General features: G+C 38.0%; 1 protein-coding gene across 5 annotated transcripts in view; it reads left to right on the forward strand.

Annotated features, from left to right (window-relative positions):
- Positions 1-10,135: 10,135 nt before the first annotated feature.
- The window catches only part of CNTRL (centriolin), a 77,457-nt gene continuing 72,101 nt past the window's right edge, over positions 10,136-15,491 (forward strand). For 4 of the 5 annotated variants that reach the window (XM_019648244.1, XM_019648248.1, XM_019648247.1 and 1 more), the window contains exon 1: positions 10,136-10,244. The gene's annotated coding sequence lies outside the window, so the exon portion shown is untranslated. Of the gene's footprint in view, positions 10,245-10,313; positions 10,332-15,491 lie in introns of those variants that run through there. The other variant, XM_019648245.1, reaches the window with a different exon arrangement.

Here is a 15,491-nt window from a genome sequence, read left to right on the forward strand (position 1 = left end):
CCCATTCACAATAGCACCAAATATATATATATATATATATATATATACTTAAGATATATTTTTTTATATAGAGAGATGTATATTTATTTTATATAGAGAGATATATATTTAAGAATAAACTTAGCTAAGGAGGTGAAACATTTGCATTCTGAAAGCTACAAACATTGATGAAAAAATTAAAGAAGACACAAACAAATGGAAAGGTATCCTGTGTTTAAACACTGGAAGACTTAATATTGTTAAAATGTTTGTACTATCCAAAATTAGCTACAGATTTGATAAAATCTTTATCAAAATCCCAATGATATCTTTTACAGAAATAGAAAAAGCAATTCTATAATTATATGAAGCCACAAAGACCATGAAAATCCAAATCAATTCTGAGAATGAAGAATAAAGCTAGAGGTATTACACTTCCTGATTTCAAACTATATTACAAAGCTACAGTAATGAAACAGTGTGATACTGACATACAGACATGTAGACCAATGGAACAGAATAGAGAGCCCAGAAATAAATCCATGCTTATATGGCCAACTGACCTTCAACAAGTGTGCCAAGAATACATAATGGGGAAAGGAACAAACAGTGATATGGAAATGGGATATCCACATGCAACAGAATGAAATTAGACCCTTATCTTATATCTTACACAAAAATCAACTCAAAATGGATTAAAAACTTAAATGTAATACATGAGACTCTAAAACTCCTAGAAAAAAATATAAGGGAAAAGCTTCATGACACTGGTCTTGGCAATAATTTCATAAATATGACATCAAAAAACAAGCAACAAAAACAAAAAATAAAGAAGTGGAATTACATAAAAATAAAAAGCACAGCAAAAAAAAAGCAATCAGAGTGAATAGACAACCTACAGAATGGGAGAAAATATTTGCAAACCATATATCTGATAAGAGGTTAATCTCCAAAATATATAAAGAACTTCTACAACTCAACAGCAAAAAACTAATAATCCAATTAAAAAATAGTGTCACAAATCATCAGAGAAATGCAAATCAAAACCACAAAAAGATACCACCTCACACCTGTCAAAATGGCTATTATCAAAATAAAACAAAACAAAAGACAACAAGTGTTGGAGAGGATGTGGAGAAATTTAAACCTTTGTACACTGTTGGCATAGATTTATGTCAAGACAGGTGGATCTAAAATTAGCCAAAAAAGAAAATATCTTAGTATGGGATTAAACAGTCTCTCAGGAGAAACTCAAGCTGGGGAAAGTATCTGTGGCTCACCTGGTGCTAGTTATCACACTTTTCTTCAATATTTAGAGAGACTTAGACACTAATTCTGCTGTCTGCTCACCTGTGATGAAATACTAGACCAGGAGGCGGGCTATGGAAATCATGTGCTGAGTCATGGAAAGGTTTAAAAGTTGGTAAGATAAACCTGGGAGTTGCTTCTCTGTGTCAACGTGTACAATTTTGCCCTTAGATGAAATCTAAAAATACACACCAAGTGGCCCGTTGGTTAGGAGTTGGCTTGGGATGGCAGCTCTGAGCAGCAGGGCCCTGGCTCAGATCCCACATGAAGGCCAGTGATGTTGTGCCCGCTACAGCTAAGATGGTGAACAACAGCTCGACCTGGAGCTGGGCTGCCATGAGTTGCTGGCGACGGTGTAGGTTGCAGTGGGGCTGGCCAGCAGTGGGTGTGAGCTTTCGTGAGCTGCTGTGAGCCACTGTGAGCGGCCGTCCAATGGCCGGTGACCGACTTCCTCACCCGGGAAGAGCGCAATGATAACACCAACATGGGCCAGTGAAGCGACGTCCTCCACAACTAGACTGAAGAACAAAAGGACAGCAACTTTTCTGTTCCCCTCCCCCAATTCCCAATAAAATCTTAAAAAAAAAAGGGAAAAATGTCTAAAAAATAATAATAATAAAAATACATAGCAATAAAGGTGTATCTGAGTGGGTTTAATGTGAGACTAGTAATTAGGCAGGTAATAAAGAGAAAGAGAATTAATGTCCATCAAGCATCTACTGTGTCTTAGGCATTTATATATGAACATATTCAAGTTTCACAATTGTATGTTGTAGTTTTATTAATCCCATTTAGTAGTTATAGAAATTGAAGCTCATAGATATAAACGTCTCATTACCTTAAAAGGTGCCTCTCTCAAAATCAATAAGGTTATTGCTTATTCCAACAAATGGCTTAGTAAACAAGATGATGTTATCAGTCACTGAAAGGAAGATACTTTGGAATTGTTTGCATTCAAAGGTTTGTTCCTGAACTTGAATTTATCTAGGAAGTGAACCCTGATCATGCTGACTCAAGTCCATGCCTTTTCCAATATAGCATGCTACTGTCCTTGCATTTTAAACAGCAATGAACAATGCCTGGAATTGCTACCTGCATTCTTGAGCATAGGACTTAAATTCTTCCCTTTGTAAATAAGGTATGTTCTGAAGGAATGTCGGCAAGGCCTAGTGGTTCAATGGTTGGTAATGCTCTGATTGTCCATAAAATGTTGCTGAGGTCACTCACTGACTAGTGTGGGCACTGAATGAAGGCTCTGATCAAATCCTTCATATCATGCTATGTATGAAAGGAATATCAGTCTAGGAGTCAGAAGACCTTGAACAAAATCCTAAATCTACAACTAACTACTTGTAAACATGGCAAGTCACTTGGCTTCTCCAATCTGCTCCATTGTCTGCTGAGCTCAAAGGGGTGTTGTAAGGCTCTGTTATGAGGATGTTGTGACTGTGCTTTATAGACTATAAAGTGCTGTATAAGTTCATCCATTCACTCATTAAATATCAGTTGGGTACTGCTTTGTGTCAGCTAAGGAATCATTTAAGAATTACATGCATAAGTAAAGAAATGTTGCAAGTAGGGGTGCAAGTAAAAAAGATACAAGTAAGATATTACTGACCTTACCAAGTAATTGTAGCATATAATCTTGTCAGCATATGAACTTTTAGGGGTAACAGTTATGCTCAGATGTTATCCCACAAGCAAACTCTTGTAACTGTCTGTCCAGCTAAGGAAACGGCAACTTTGGCTGCATGATGAGTAGGCCACTGCTTGATAGTCATTGCTGGCTTGACATTCTTCTGGAATATTTGGATCATCAGTTATGACCTAATGAAGATAGTGTCAAAAATGTAAAACACCGATGCTTAACTTAATGACTATCATGGTGGTAGTGTTGGTAACTGTTCACACTTTGCTAGCATTCACTTAGTGCCAGGTCTGTTTGTAAATGCTTGACATATATGAATGTACGCACAGAACTTATACAAGGTCTGACAATTAAGTTCACAAACTTCCCACCGTGCACTTACAATACATTGGCAGCACTGTACAAACAGCTCGGTAAGGTTTCATGACCTTGGTATATCAGTGTCTCACAGCTGTGTTCATGACAACTTGTGGCGGTGTCTTGTTGAGTGGTGTTCATTATTGGTGTTGCATGTTTTTGTGTACCATGACGAGAGTGTCTCAGCTTGAATTAGAGCTACTAACAAACATTAAATTTCTTGTTAAACTTGGCAAGAGTGGAAGTGAAATCAGGGACATGTTTTAGTCTTAAGTTTATGGGGATAAAGCCATGAAGAAAACGGCAGTGTACAAATGGATTAAACATTTTTCTGAGGGGTGAAAACGCATCACTGATGAAGAGAGGTCAGGGAGACCAGTAATGAGCAGAGCTGATAAAAACATTGTAAAAATTTGTTGAATTGTGGGTCAAAATCATTGGCTGACTATGAGAAGCATAGCAGACCAAATAAACATCGACAGAGAAACAGGAAAATCTTAACTGAAAATTTTGGCATGAGAAAGGTGTGTGCAAAAATGGTCCCCAAGGAGCTCACCAATGAAGAAAAGCAAAAGAGAGTCGATGTTTGCCAAGACCTTTTAGAGAGAAAAGACGATGTTTTGGGCCATGTTCACTGGTGATGAAACATGGGTGTACCAATATTACCCTGAAAAAAGTATCAAAGTGCACAGTGGAAGTCAGCCAATTCTCCACAACCAAAAATGTTCTGTCAGTCAAAATCAAGAGTAAAAACGATTTTGCTAACCTTTTTTGATATCAGAGGGATCATTCATTATGAATTTGTACCAACTGGAAAAACAGTTAACCAAGTTTACTATTGGAAGCGCTGAAAAGGCTGCATGAAAAAGACGAAAATGACCTGAACTTTTCACCAACAATTCATGGCTCTTGCATCATGACAATGCACCAGCTCACACAGCACTGTCTGTGAGGGATTTTTTAGCCAGAAACAAATAACTGTATTGGAACACCCTTTCTACTCACCTGACCTGGCCAACAATGGCTTTTTTCTTTACCCAAAAATAAAAGAAATATTGAAAGGAAGATATTTTGATGACATTCAGGACATCAAGGGTGATATGATGACAGCTTTGATGGCCAGTCTAGAAAAAGAATTCCAAAATTGCTTTGAAGGGTGGACTAGGTGCCAGCATCGGTACATAGCTTCCCAAGGGGAGTAGTTCAAACTTGGCTGTAGTGATATTCAGTAATGAGGTATGTAGCACTTCTTCTAGGATGAGTTCATGAACTTAATTGTTTGACCTCATATACAAATAATAAGTGTAATAATAATAGCATAAAATGGGGGAAAAGGAAATAAAGCTATTTTTATGAGTAACATTTCTATGTTTCACCGGAATAAGATTAGTATAAATATGAAGTAGAGTCATAGTATAAATATGAAGTAGTTTCACTGGAATAAGATTAGTATAAATATGAAGTAGATTTGGAAGATGTATATCGTAAGCCATAGAGCAACCTTAAGAAAATAACTTTTTAAAGTACAGTGAATTAAAAGGCTAGCACTAGAAAATATTCATTTAATGTAAAAGAAAGCTGTAAAGAAGGACTAGAGAAAAAATACATAGGGCATGTAGAAAACAAAAAAATAAAATGGCCGCTATATCCAGGTGTATCAATAATAACATTCAATGAAATAGGTTAAATTATACAGTCAAAAGGTAAAGATTGTCAACCTGGATTTTAAAAAAAACCCAAAAAACATAAGATCCAATTATACGCTGTCTACAGGATACACACTTTTGATTCAAAGATACAAACAGGTTGAAAGTAAAGAAAATATCTATCATGGAAACAGCCACCATAAAACAACCAGAATGGTTATATCAGACAAAACAAACTTGAAAAAAATATATTACTAGAAACAAGGAGGGATTTTATACTAATAGAAGAGTCAATCCTTTAGGAGGACATAACTAATAAACATACATATACCTATAAAGAGAGCTCCAAAATATATGAAGCAAAAACTGACAGAATTAAAGGGAGAAATAGAAATTGAAAGAATAGACAATTCAACAATAATAGTTTCAATATGGATATAACAACCATGCAGAAGATCAGGAAGTAAATAGAAGACTTGAACAACACCATACATCAACAAAACATAAAAGACATCTACAGAACACTACCCAACAACAGCAGGATACAGATTTTTCTGAAGTCCACGACACATTCTCCAGGATAGACCATATACTAGGCTATAAAACAAGCTTCAATAAATTTAAAAAGATTGAAACCATACAGAATATCTTCTCTGATCACAATGGAGTCAAATTAGACATTAATAACAAAAGAAATTTGGGGAATTCACAAATCTGTGGAAATTAAACAACACCTTCTTAAATAACCAATGGGTCAAAGAATAAGAAAAAACTTTGAGATGAATGAAAATGAAGACATACCAAAACATATGGGATGCAGCTAAAGCAGTAGTTAGAGGAAATTTTGTAGCTGTAAACACATACATTAAAAAAAAAAAGAGCTCAAATCAACAATCTAACCTCCACCTTAAGACAGTGATAAGAGAAGAGCAAACTAAATGCAAAGAAAGCAGAAGGAAGGAAATAATTGTTAGGGTAGGAATTAATGAAATAGAGATTAGAAAAACAATAGAGAAAATCAACCTAACCAAAATTGATTCTTTGAAAAGCAACAAATTTAACAAATTTTTAGCTAAGATCTCCAAGAAAAGGGAGAAGATTCAAATTTCTAAAATCATGAATGAAAAAGGAGATGCTCCCAATATTTCAGAAATGGAAAGGCTTATAAAGAAATACTATGAACAACTGTCTGCTAACAGATGAATTATGTAACAGATAAAATGGACAAGTTCCTAGAACACATAATCACTAAAATTGACTAAAGAAGAGATAGACAATCAGAAAAGACCTATAACAAGTAAAGAAATTAGGCTAGAAATTTTTAATCTACCCACCAAGAAGAGTCCAGGCCCTGATGGTTTCACTGGTGAATTTCCATCAAACATATGGAGAAGTATTAATACCAATTCTTCTCAAACTCTTTTAAAAACTAGAAGAGAAGGGAACACTTCCCAACTCTCCCTGATACCAAAACCAATGACATCATAAGAAAGAAAAAAAACAACTACAGATCAATATCACTTATGAATACAGATGCAAAAATCCTTAACAATATAATAGCAAGCCAAATCCAGCAGCATAAAAAAAGGATTATACACCATGATGAAATGGGATTTATCTCAGGAATGCAAAGTTGGTTTAACATCCCAAAAGTAATTACTATAAAACAGCATATCAATAGAATAAAGGACAAAACCCACAGGATCATCTCAATAGATGAAAAAAAGCATTTGACAAAATTCAGCACTTTTTCTTGATTAAAAAAGAAAAACCCACTCAACAAACTAGAAGTAAAAGAGAACCTCTTTGGGCCAGCCGAGTGGCGTGATGATTAAGAACTGGCTTGGGATGCCAGGGGACCCTGGTTCGGATCCCACATATGAGAGCCAGTGACACTGCCCTCTACAGCTAAGATGCTGAACAACAGCTCAACCTGGAACTGGGCTGCCATGAGTCTCTGGCAACAGAGTAGGCGGCAGCCCCTGTGGCAGTGGGTTGCCATGGGCTACCGTGTGTAGCCAGCGGCCAGCGTGAGCGGCCAGCAGCCGCTGTGAGTGGCCATCCAGAAGCCGGCGACTGATCTGCCTCGCCCGGGAAGAGCGCAATGATGGTGCCAACTTGGGCCAGTGAAGCAACGTCCTCCACAACTAGACTGAAGAACAAAAGGACAGCAACTTGTCTGTTCCCCTTCCCCCAATTCCCCAGCACTGTTCTCATCCCCCCAATTCCCCAATAAAAAAAAAATTTTTTTTAAAGAAAAGAAAAAAGAGAACCCCTTCAACCTGCTAAACGGTGTGTATGAAAAATCCAGTTAACATTGTACTTCAGTGGTGAAAGACTGAGTGCTTTCCTTCTAAGATTAAAAAAAAAGAAGGATGCCCACTCTTGTCATTTCTATCCAACGTTACACTGGAAGTTCTAACCAGGATGATTAGGCAAGAAAAACAAATAAAAGTCATCAAAATTGGAAAGAAGTAAAACTATATTTGCAGGTGACATGATCTTATATATATAGAAAATCCTAAGAAATCCACTGAAAAAGAATTAGAACTAAGAAGCAAGTTCAGCAAGGTTGCAGGATACAGGATCAGTGTATAAAAATCATATTTCTATACAGCAGCAATGACTAAACTAAATGAAAGTAAGAAAACAATTCCATTTACAATAGCATCAAATAAAATAAAAACTTAACAGAAGTACAAAATTTTACTATAAAAATTATAAAATTTTGAAATTAATTAAAGAAAACATAAATAAATGGAATGATATGTCATGCTTATGAGACAGAAGACTTAATACTGTTAAGATGGCAATATGCTCCAAATTGATCTATAGACTTAACACCTCACATAGCTCATCCAGCCTCTTTTGCTGTGTCACCTTTCATGGTTTTCTTGCTCCAACTCTGCTTTGCCTACTGATGAATTTCTAGTTTTCTGAAGTTGCTCTCTCAGATATCTTTTGTCTTCACACAGGCTATCTATTTCCTTTCCTTTAGATACTCTTTCCAACTTCTTCATATGACTAACTACTACTGGTTATTCTCAGGTCTCAGATTACAAATCGTATTTTCTGGGATACCTTCCTTGATCTGCTTTGACAAGGATAAATATCTCTTCCTGTGTGTGCCTTTAAAGCCCTGTTCTTACTGACTTTCAACACTTCCCATATATTTCTGTCCTCTTTTTATATTCTACTTGTCTGTATTCCCCTACTGAAATGTAGCTATGACTGGTAGGCAGGGCTGAGTCATATTTGCCTTATTTACTGAACAAATGAATTGAACAAATTAAACTGAAGAACTCACATGCTGATTTTGCCAAATGATGCTTCTTTAGCTCCCACCGTAAACTAGGGTAGTTGGTTTTCAGTCTTGGCTGTACATTAGAATCATAGGGCATACCTTGGATTGATTAAATCAAGATAGTGGGTGGGGTGAAGTGGGGTGGGGTGGGCAGGCATCAGTATGTTTAAGCTCCTCAGATGATTAAATATGCAGCCATGGCTAAGAACCACTGAACTAGAAGTCGATTCTCTTCCAAGGAACCACCTCCTATGATTCAGTTTGACCTCTTTCATTTTATCCTTTCAGGGTATCAGCTGGAACCTAAGTGTTACCCTAAGCGAAGGCCACCTAATGCCTAAGTTCTAAAGAGGTCCTCAGAAATCATTATAAGAGAGAGCGAAGAGGAGGTCACGCTCCTGTATTGAGCTACACGGAGCTGGGAAGATGATTCTGACAATAGCGCATTGTCTGCCATTCTGACTTAACCTTGGGCTCGACTTCAACAGACTCATGCCTGAGCCCAAGGAAACCCCAACAACAGGCTCGCTAAAAATGCTCAAGTCTCCACGGTACATTGAGAGATAAGACCTCAGTAGTACGGGTTTGATTGGTAACCGTGATGATTAGCATTAACAGTGACAATAACAAGCGAGTCTTAGTAAAACTGGAAAAAAAAAATGACAAGAGGCCAAGACCTCCTGGTTCAGGAGACTCCTCCCTCGGTACAACAAAAGCACCCTTGTCATCAGGCACCAGCAGCCTCAGCCACATACCTTATGGCAGCAGAAGGGTGTCTTTGCTGGTCAATAGCAGGGTGCCAACCATGCCGATGGGCTGCTCAGGTTTCCCTGGAAAAAAGAATGTGCCATCCAGCTGCACGGAGCATACGACTGACAGCCTCCAGCTGCTAAAGCCTTCAAGGCCCACCTTACTTTTCAAGCTGAGGCCACCAGCCAATGGCTAAACACTAGAGCCTGACTATTTCTATGTAAGAAAATAACTTTATCTTTTAGGACCCAAAGATGATAATGTTAATGGTAAATTAAAGGAGTTTAGCTAGATGATATGACCAAACCCTGAGAGCCTCTCTACTTCTTACATTCCGTAAATCTGTTGCAAAGAATCTGGGAAAGTTTTATATGAACTAGCAATCCTTCGGTTTGTGACACTGGCTATGATTTCTAGGAATTCATGTGATCTTAGCTTTTTAGTTCATGAATTATTCAAGATTAATATCTTGTGTCTCTGTCTCTGATTGCTATATTCCAGCTTTGTACAATCCTGTTATTTTCCTAGAAACATGAGGCAAGTTCAAAGAAACAGAATAGCTACTGTCAGGTAATTTTGCTGTTGTGTTTTTGGCTAACTCCTTTCTTGGAAACGCCGTTTTTTTAACAAGGTATTTTTTTAATAGTTGCTCTGAATGTGTATATTTAAATTTCTGAATTAAAATACTACTATGAGTTAAAAAAAAGAAATAAGAATAGCTTTGTTATCATTTGGAAAAAAAGAACTTAAGGATAGCTAGGTCACTCTGCCATGATTAATATTTATATTGTAAATGCAACTCAGAAGAGTAGCAACTTCTTTATCTTACCGGATAAATACAAATTAGTGTGAAATGAAAGAGTTGCCCTCACGCCCCGGCGTGAGGCGTCTACAGCTTCGCCTCACTGACAGGACACCGGCTTGCCGGCGGCTGCTGCAGGAAGCCTCTGCTCCCACAAGCTCCGCACGCGCGAGAATTCTCGCGCCCAAGATTCCCCGCGCTTTTGCGCGCCTGCAGCTGAAGCGGCACAGGCGGCGGGAGGCCCCGCCCAGCCCCACCCCACCTCTCTCCACAACTGTCCCAGGAGGGGCGTGGCCGCTGCAAAGCCCCGCCCCCGCCGCTCGCGCCGCCTCACGGCAACCGGCACAACACAACAAAATGGCCGCTGCGCTGCTGGGCACCTGAAAGGAACGACGGGTCCGTCTCCGCCCGACCTTGTCCTGCGGGTCCTCTTGGCTCGGCTCCTCGGCGGTGAGTGCCAGGCCTGGTGGGAGGCGTTCTCCGGCGTCTGGACGGAACGGTGGGGGCCGGCGGCAAAGGCGGGAAGGCCTGGACCAGGTCGGGATGGATTCGGGGAGGGGGCGTGTGCCTGGGAATTAGGATTGGATGGGAAGGAGGGCAGGGCCTGGAACCGGTGTGGTGAGGAGAACGATGGAGGGAGGTTTGGATGAGAAGGGAGACTGCCGGTCAGAGGTGGGGGATGCAGGGGCGGTTGGGGAAGCAGGATTAGAGTGTAGAAAGGGTTGGACGTTGGGGTGTAATTTGGGGTGTAACACCAAGAAGGATGGGAGTCCCTCCGCCGAGAGGAGGGAGGGGCTGGGGTGTGCCCGCAGACTGTGGGGAATGACAGGGATAAAGGATGGTTAGGGCATCCTGACAGGTATTATGGGATTGTACAAGGAGAAAAATGAGAGTTAGGATGTTGGAAGGAAATGTTAAAAGGAAGGGAAGAGCAAACACTTTGTTGTATAATGGTTAAAGGAGGGGTGAACTTTGAAGTCAAAACTTGGGTTCAAATCTTGATTCTGCCACCCCGTGTTACTTAACCGGCTCTATGACTCTGGGCATGTTCCTTAACCGTTCTGTGCATGTTTCCTCATTTGTAAAAATAATTGCTATTACTTTTGAGCATACAGTATTTGTCAGATTCATTTCTAAGTCATTTGCACGTATTAACTCATTTAGGATTTAAAATAAATTGTATGATTGGTTACCAACCCCATTTTAAAAGTGATGAAACTGAGGATCAGAGAGGTTAACTAATTTGTCTAATGTCAAACCAGGATTTTAACTCAGGCTGTTTAGTTCCAGAACCCATGCTCTTAATTCTCACTTGTAAATTAGGTTAATAATTCTGTTCTTATACAGCACCTGCAAGATTTAAATTTGGTTATGTCTTTAGGGTGCTTAGCAGAATTCTTTCTTCGTTCATTCAACAAATAATTGTTGTACACCAAACAATAGACAAATAGAGTCCCTGCTGTGTTGTAGCTTAAACTCTAGAAGAAGAAACAAGCAATAATCAAGTCGTTTCACAAAATCATTTAAATATAATTGTAAGGGGATATAAAGTTCAGAGACCAGGGGATGTAATCCTGCTGTGCATCTTGAGCATAGAAACCCTGCCTTCTCTCTCTGTATTCTTAGAGCCTAGCACAGTTCTTGGAGCATGAAAGTTGCACAATAAAATTGAATGACTGAGTAAATTAATGAAAAAGGATGGTAAACTTGGATTTTAGGGTACCTGAGTAGAATGGAGAGTCAAATTCAGAATGTTAATAGAATGGAGAAAGACACAGAGGTCAGGATGTTAGAAGGGAAAGGCAAGTAGGTAGATAATTGTGTTGGGATGAAGATGAATGGGTGGAGGTTTGAGTATTTTCTTTGAAGAGGGAAATAATAGAAGTCAGAGTATTGGAATGGATTAGGATGTCAGAATATTTGCTGGGATGAGCAGTTTGGGAAATCAGGATGGATATAGAGGTGTTGAGGCAGGATACTGAAAAGAGCCATAGAGAGAGAAATGGAGGAGAGTAAGACAGTGTTAGGGAACTGGGACAGCATTTGTGGGGAAGTTGGCAATCAGAATGAGATGAAGTATGAGGTTGACAAGCACAGGATGGAGAATTGCCTTTGGAAAGAAGTGCAGCGGATTAGAGACTTTGGAGAGGAATGGGAATCAGGATATTTGAAAGGACTAGAGAAAGCTAAAGAGTAAGAGTATTTAAAGTGGGTCCAAGGGTATGGAATGAAGTAGAATTGCAGGGAAAGTACTGAGATGTGATTAAAGGGCTAACACTTAATCTTCCTTGTTACAATTCATAAAAGGAAGGAGTTGATCTACATTTCTAGACTTCATTCTAATATGTTTTTTTTTAACTCTATAAGTGAGTAAGGCAGTTTTTCTAATCAAGAGAGGTAACAGAGGAATTCATCATAGTCTGGTGAGGCTCAAAAGGTCTTAGTCATTAGGATGTTATGAGAGGAATTCAGGATGGTTCAGTATTGTAAGAATTAAGAGAGAAAACTAAGATGCACGGCACAAAATAATTGCATTGCATTGTTAGGAAAGGCTGGATAGAGATGGAGGTAGTCTTTACTAAGCTGTGATGCACAGGATTGTTAGATCAGGGCACATAACTGAGTCTGAGAGTGACAGCTGTCGTATTAAATTTTTTGTTTTTCCTTCAGGAATTTTTATAATATATGCCATCCATTAATCATGGTCATTTAGTGGCATTTATTTATAGTCTGTTTTGTGTAAGGCACCATGCTAGGCCCTAGAGAGCAAATCAAAGTGATCTGGAATCCAGTAAACTCAGCAATATGACATGGTAATGAAGACACGGGCTTTAGAACCTGGTCTTGGCTTAACCAATTAGTTATGGGACTTTGACAAATTATCTAACCTCTTAATCTTTAAATGGGAGGTAACAATACCTATTTCATAAATTGTTGTATTTAATCCTTCTAATGCAATGATACGTAGAAGAGCTTATACAATATTTGGCACATGATAAAAGTTAATGATCAACCTGGGAAAATAAAAACAAAATATAGCTGAAATGATAGGTCTGATTTTCTGGTGAGTCTTATAAATTAATTCTGAGAGCAGGACCCAAAGAGGAATTCCAGAAAGTTTTGGGGCAAGATCAGCATTCCTAGAATGACTATATAGTTGTTGAAAGGTATTACATTTACTAAGAATTGGTTAACTGATTGAATATATTAATGGCAACTCTTCTTTACATAGCCTGTATATGTTCCAACCATTTAAAAAATGAGTTTCAGGCCGGCTGAGTGGCATGTTGGTTAAAAGCTGGCTTGGGACGCCAGAGGGCCCCGGTTCAGATCCCACATATGAGGGCCAGTGATGCTGCGCCCTCTACAGCTAAGATGCTGAACAACAGCTCAACATGGAGCTGGGCTGCCGTGATTCGCCAGCGACGGCGTAGGCTAAAAAAAAATGAGTTTCTTCATAATCCCAGCGTGTATAATAATATCTATATACCTGTGAAGGTGTATTATGTATGAAGATGTTCACACATCAAACCATTATAATATCTTTTTCTAATATCAATGTATATGACATTAGATTTAACCTACCCAAAATCTTTGGATTGAAAACTGTTCTACAAAATAATTTATGTTTTATCTTCACATTTTAAGCAGTGAGAGAAGGGGAGATTATGGATACTGAGCAAAAATAGGATCATTGTTATTGCAGCCTTGCTCAAGACCTATACATCTTATGAGATATTTTTTCCTCTATTTGTCAAATTTATAATTTTTGCAATGCTTTTAGACTGAATACACTTATAAGAGCAATTTTTTATTATGAAAATCTTTTTTGCATAAACCTAACCTTGCAAATTAGGACTCTCAGTGTTGAGGACAAATACTGCTCATGAAGATAGTCTTTCGTTGAGGTACTAAATAGCATTTTATTAGTTCCATGTTTTTTATGAATAATTTACTCAATAAATATTAGTTATCTACTATCTGCTAGACTCTTTTCTAGGCCAGGAATACACCAGTGAACAATATCATTTACCATTCTGGGCCTTAGTTTTTTTATATGAAAAGTAAAGGAATTTGACTAAGATATCTTTCATCAATACATGCTTTAGTTCCTTCTGGGAGGCCTCAACTTCAATACATTGATTTTATGGACAAGCAATAGTAGGCATGGGAGTCTGAAGCAATTAGATGTTTTTCAAATAGCATGAGACAAACATAAATGATCATCAGATGCATAATGTTTATCAAATGCAGATACAAAAGACATTCTATTATTTCATTTACATAAACTTCAAAAATAGTTTAAAAATCTCAGTGTTGGATGTCTGAATAGTGATTACCCATGTGTGGAAGTTACTGACCAGAAGGGGACATGAAAGGGCTTCTGGTAATATTCTGTTTCTTGATCTGGATACTAGTTATACAGCTTGTGTTCACTGTATATAAATTCATAGAGCAATATATGTATGATTTGTGCACTTTTACATATATATAATATAATGCAACAAAAACATAACACACATCCAGAGAGAGAGAGAGAGAGAGAGAAAGAGAGAGAGAGAGAGAGAGAGAGAGAGAGAGAGAGAGAGAGAGAGAACGCTGTTAGAAGTGTGGTTTCTAAACAGATTGAATTCTAGTTGTAAAATGTTACATACATTCATGACCTACCATTAAGGTGCTGGAAATTCAGAGATGAATAAGACATTATTACTCCACTTGTGGATACTACATTCTAGGCAAGCAAAAAATATAGTAGAATGAGTCTCTGATGGAAGTGTATTCAATATGATAATAAGCATAGAAGATTAATTCTACTTGAAGGAAGTGGATTTCTGGAAAGCTTTTATAAATAAAATGACATTTTAGTTGGTACAGAGGAAGAAGAGGATGCCGTTTTAAGGAGAGGGAAATTCATGAGCAGAAACTCATGATGTGTCCAGGTAATAATAAAAAGATGATTAGAGTGCAGGATGCATGGTGGGGAGGAATAAGAAATTAGGCTAGAAAGTTTGGCTAGATTATGGTGAGTCCTACGAGCATGTATGGTGCAGAAATGTTTAGATTTATTGACAGTGAGAACCATCAGACTTCTTTTATTTTTTATAAAGTAAGTGAGTCAGGGAGACAGGATTGAAGGTGAGGCAAAGGAAGATTGGAAGCTTGTTAAGAAAGTATCATAACAGTTTAAACAAGAGATGATAAGTTAGATCTAGGGTGGACGCTATGAAGATAGAGATGAATTCAGAAAATTTAAGAACTAGAATCAATATCTTGATGGCTGAGGGAGAGGGATGAGTGGGAAATGACTTCATTCATCATTCAATAAATATTTACTGAGTTCTTGCTAGGTACCAGGCATTACACTAGACTGGGGAGAAAATGGTAAGCAAAACATAAACTCTCATGAAGTTTATAGTCTAAAGGGGAGACAGAATGAAATTGGACCCTTACCTAACATCATATACAAAAATGATCTCAAAATGGATCAAAGACCTAAATGTAAGACCTAAAACTATAAATCTCTTAGAAAACACAGGGCAAAAGCTTCACGACATTGGATTTGTCAGTAATTTCTTGGATATGACACCAAAGGCACAGCCAACAAAAGAAAAATAGACAAATTGGACTTCAGGAGAATTTTTAAATGTTCGTCAAAAGACAATATCAACAGAGTAAAAAGGCCCACAGAATATTTGT

Source organism: Hipposideros armiger, unplaced genomic scaffold, assembly GCF_001890085.2.
Source record: "Hipposideros armiger isolate ML-2016 unplaced genomic scaffold, ASM189008v1 scaffold_123, whole genome shotgun sequence".
Classification (NCBI taxonomy): domain Eukaryota; kingdom Metazoa; phylum Chordata; class Mammalia; order Chiroptera; family Hipposideridae; genus Hipposideros; species Hipposideros armiger.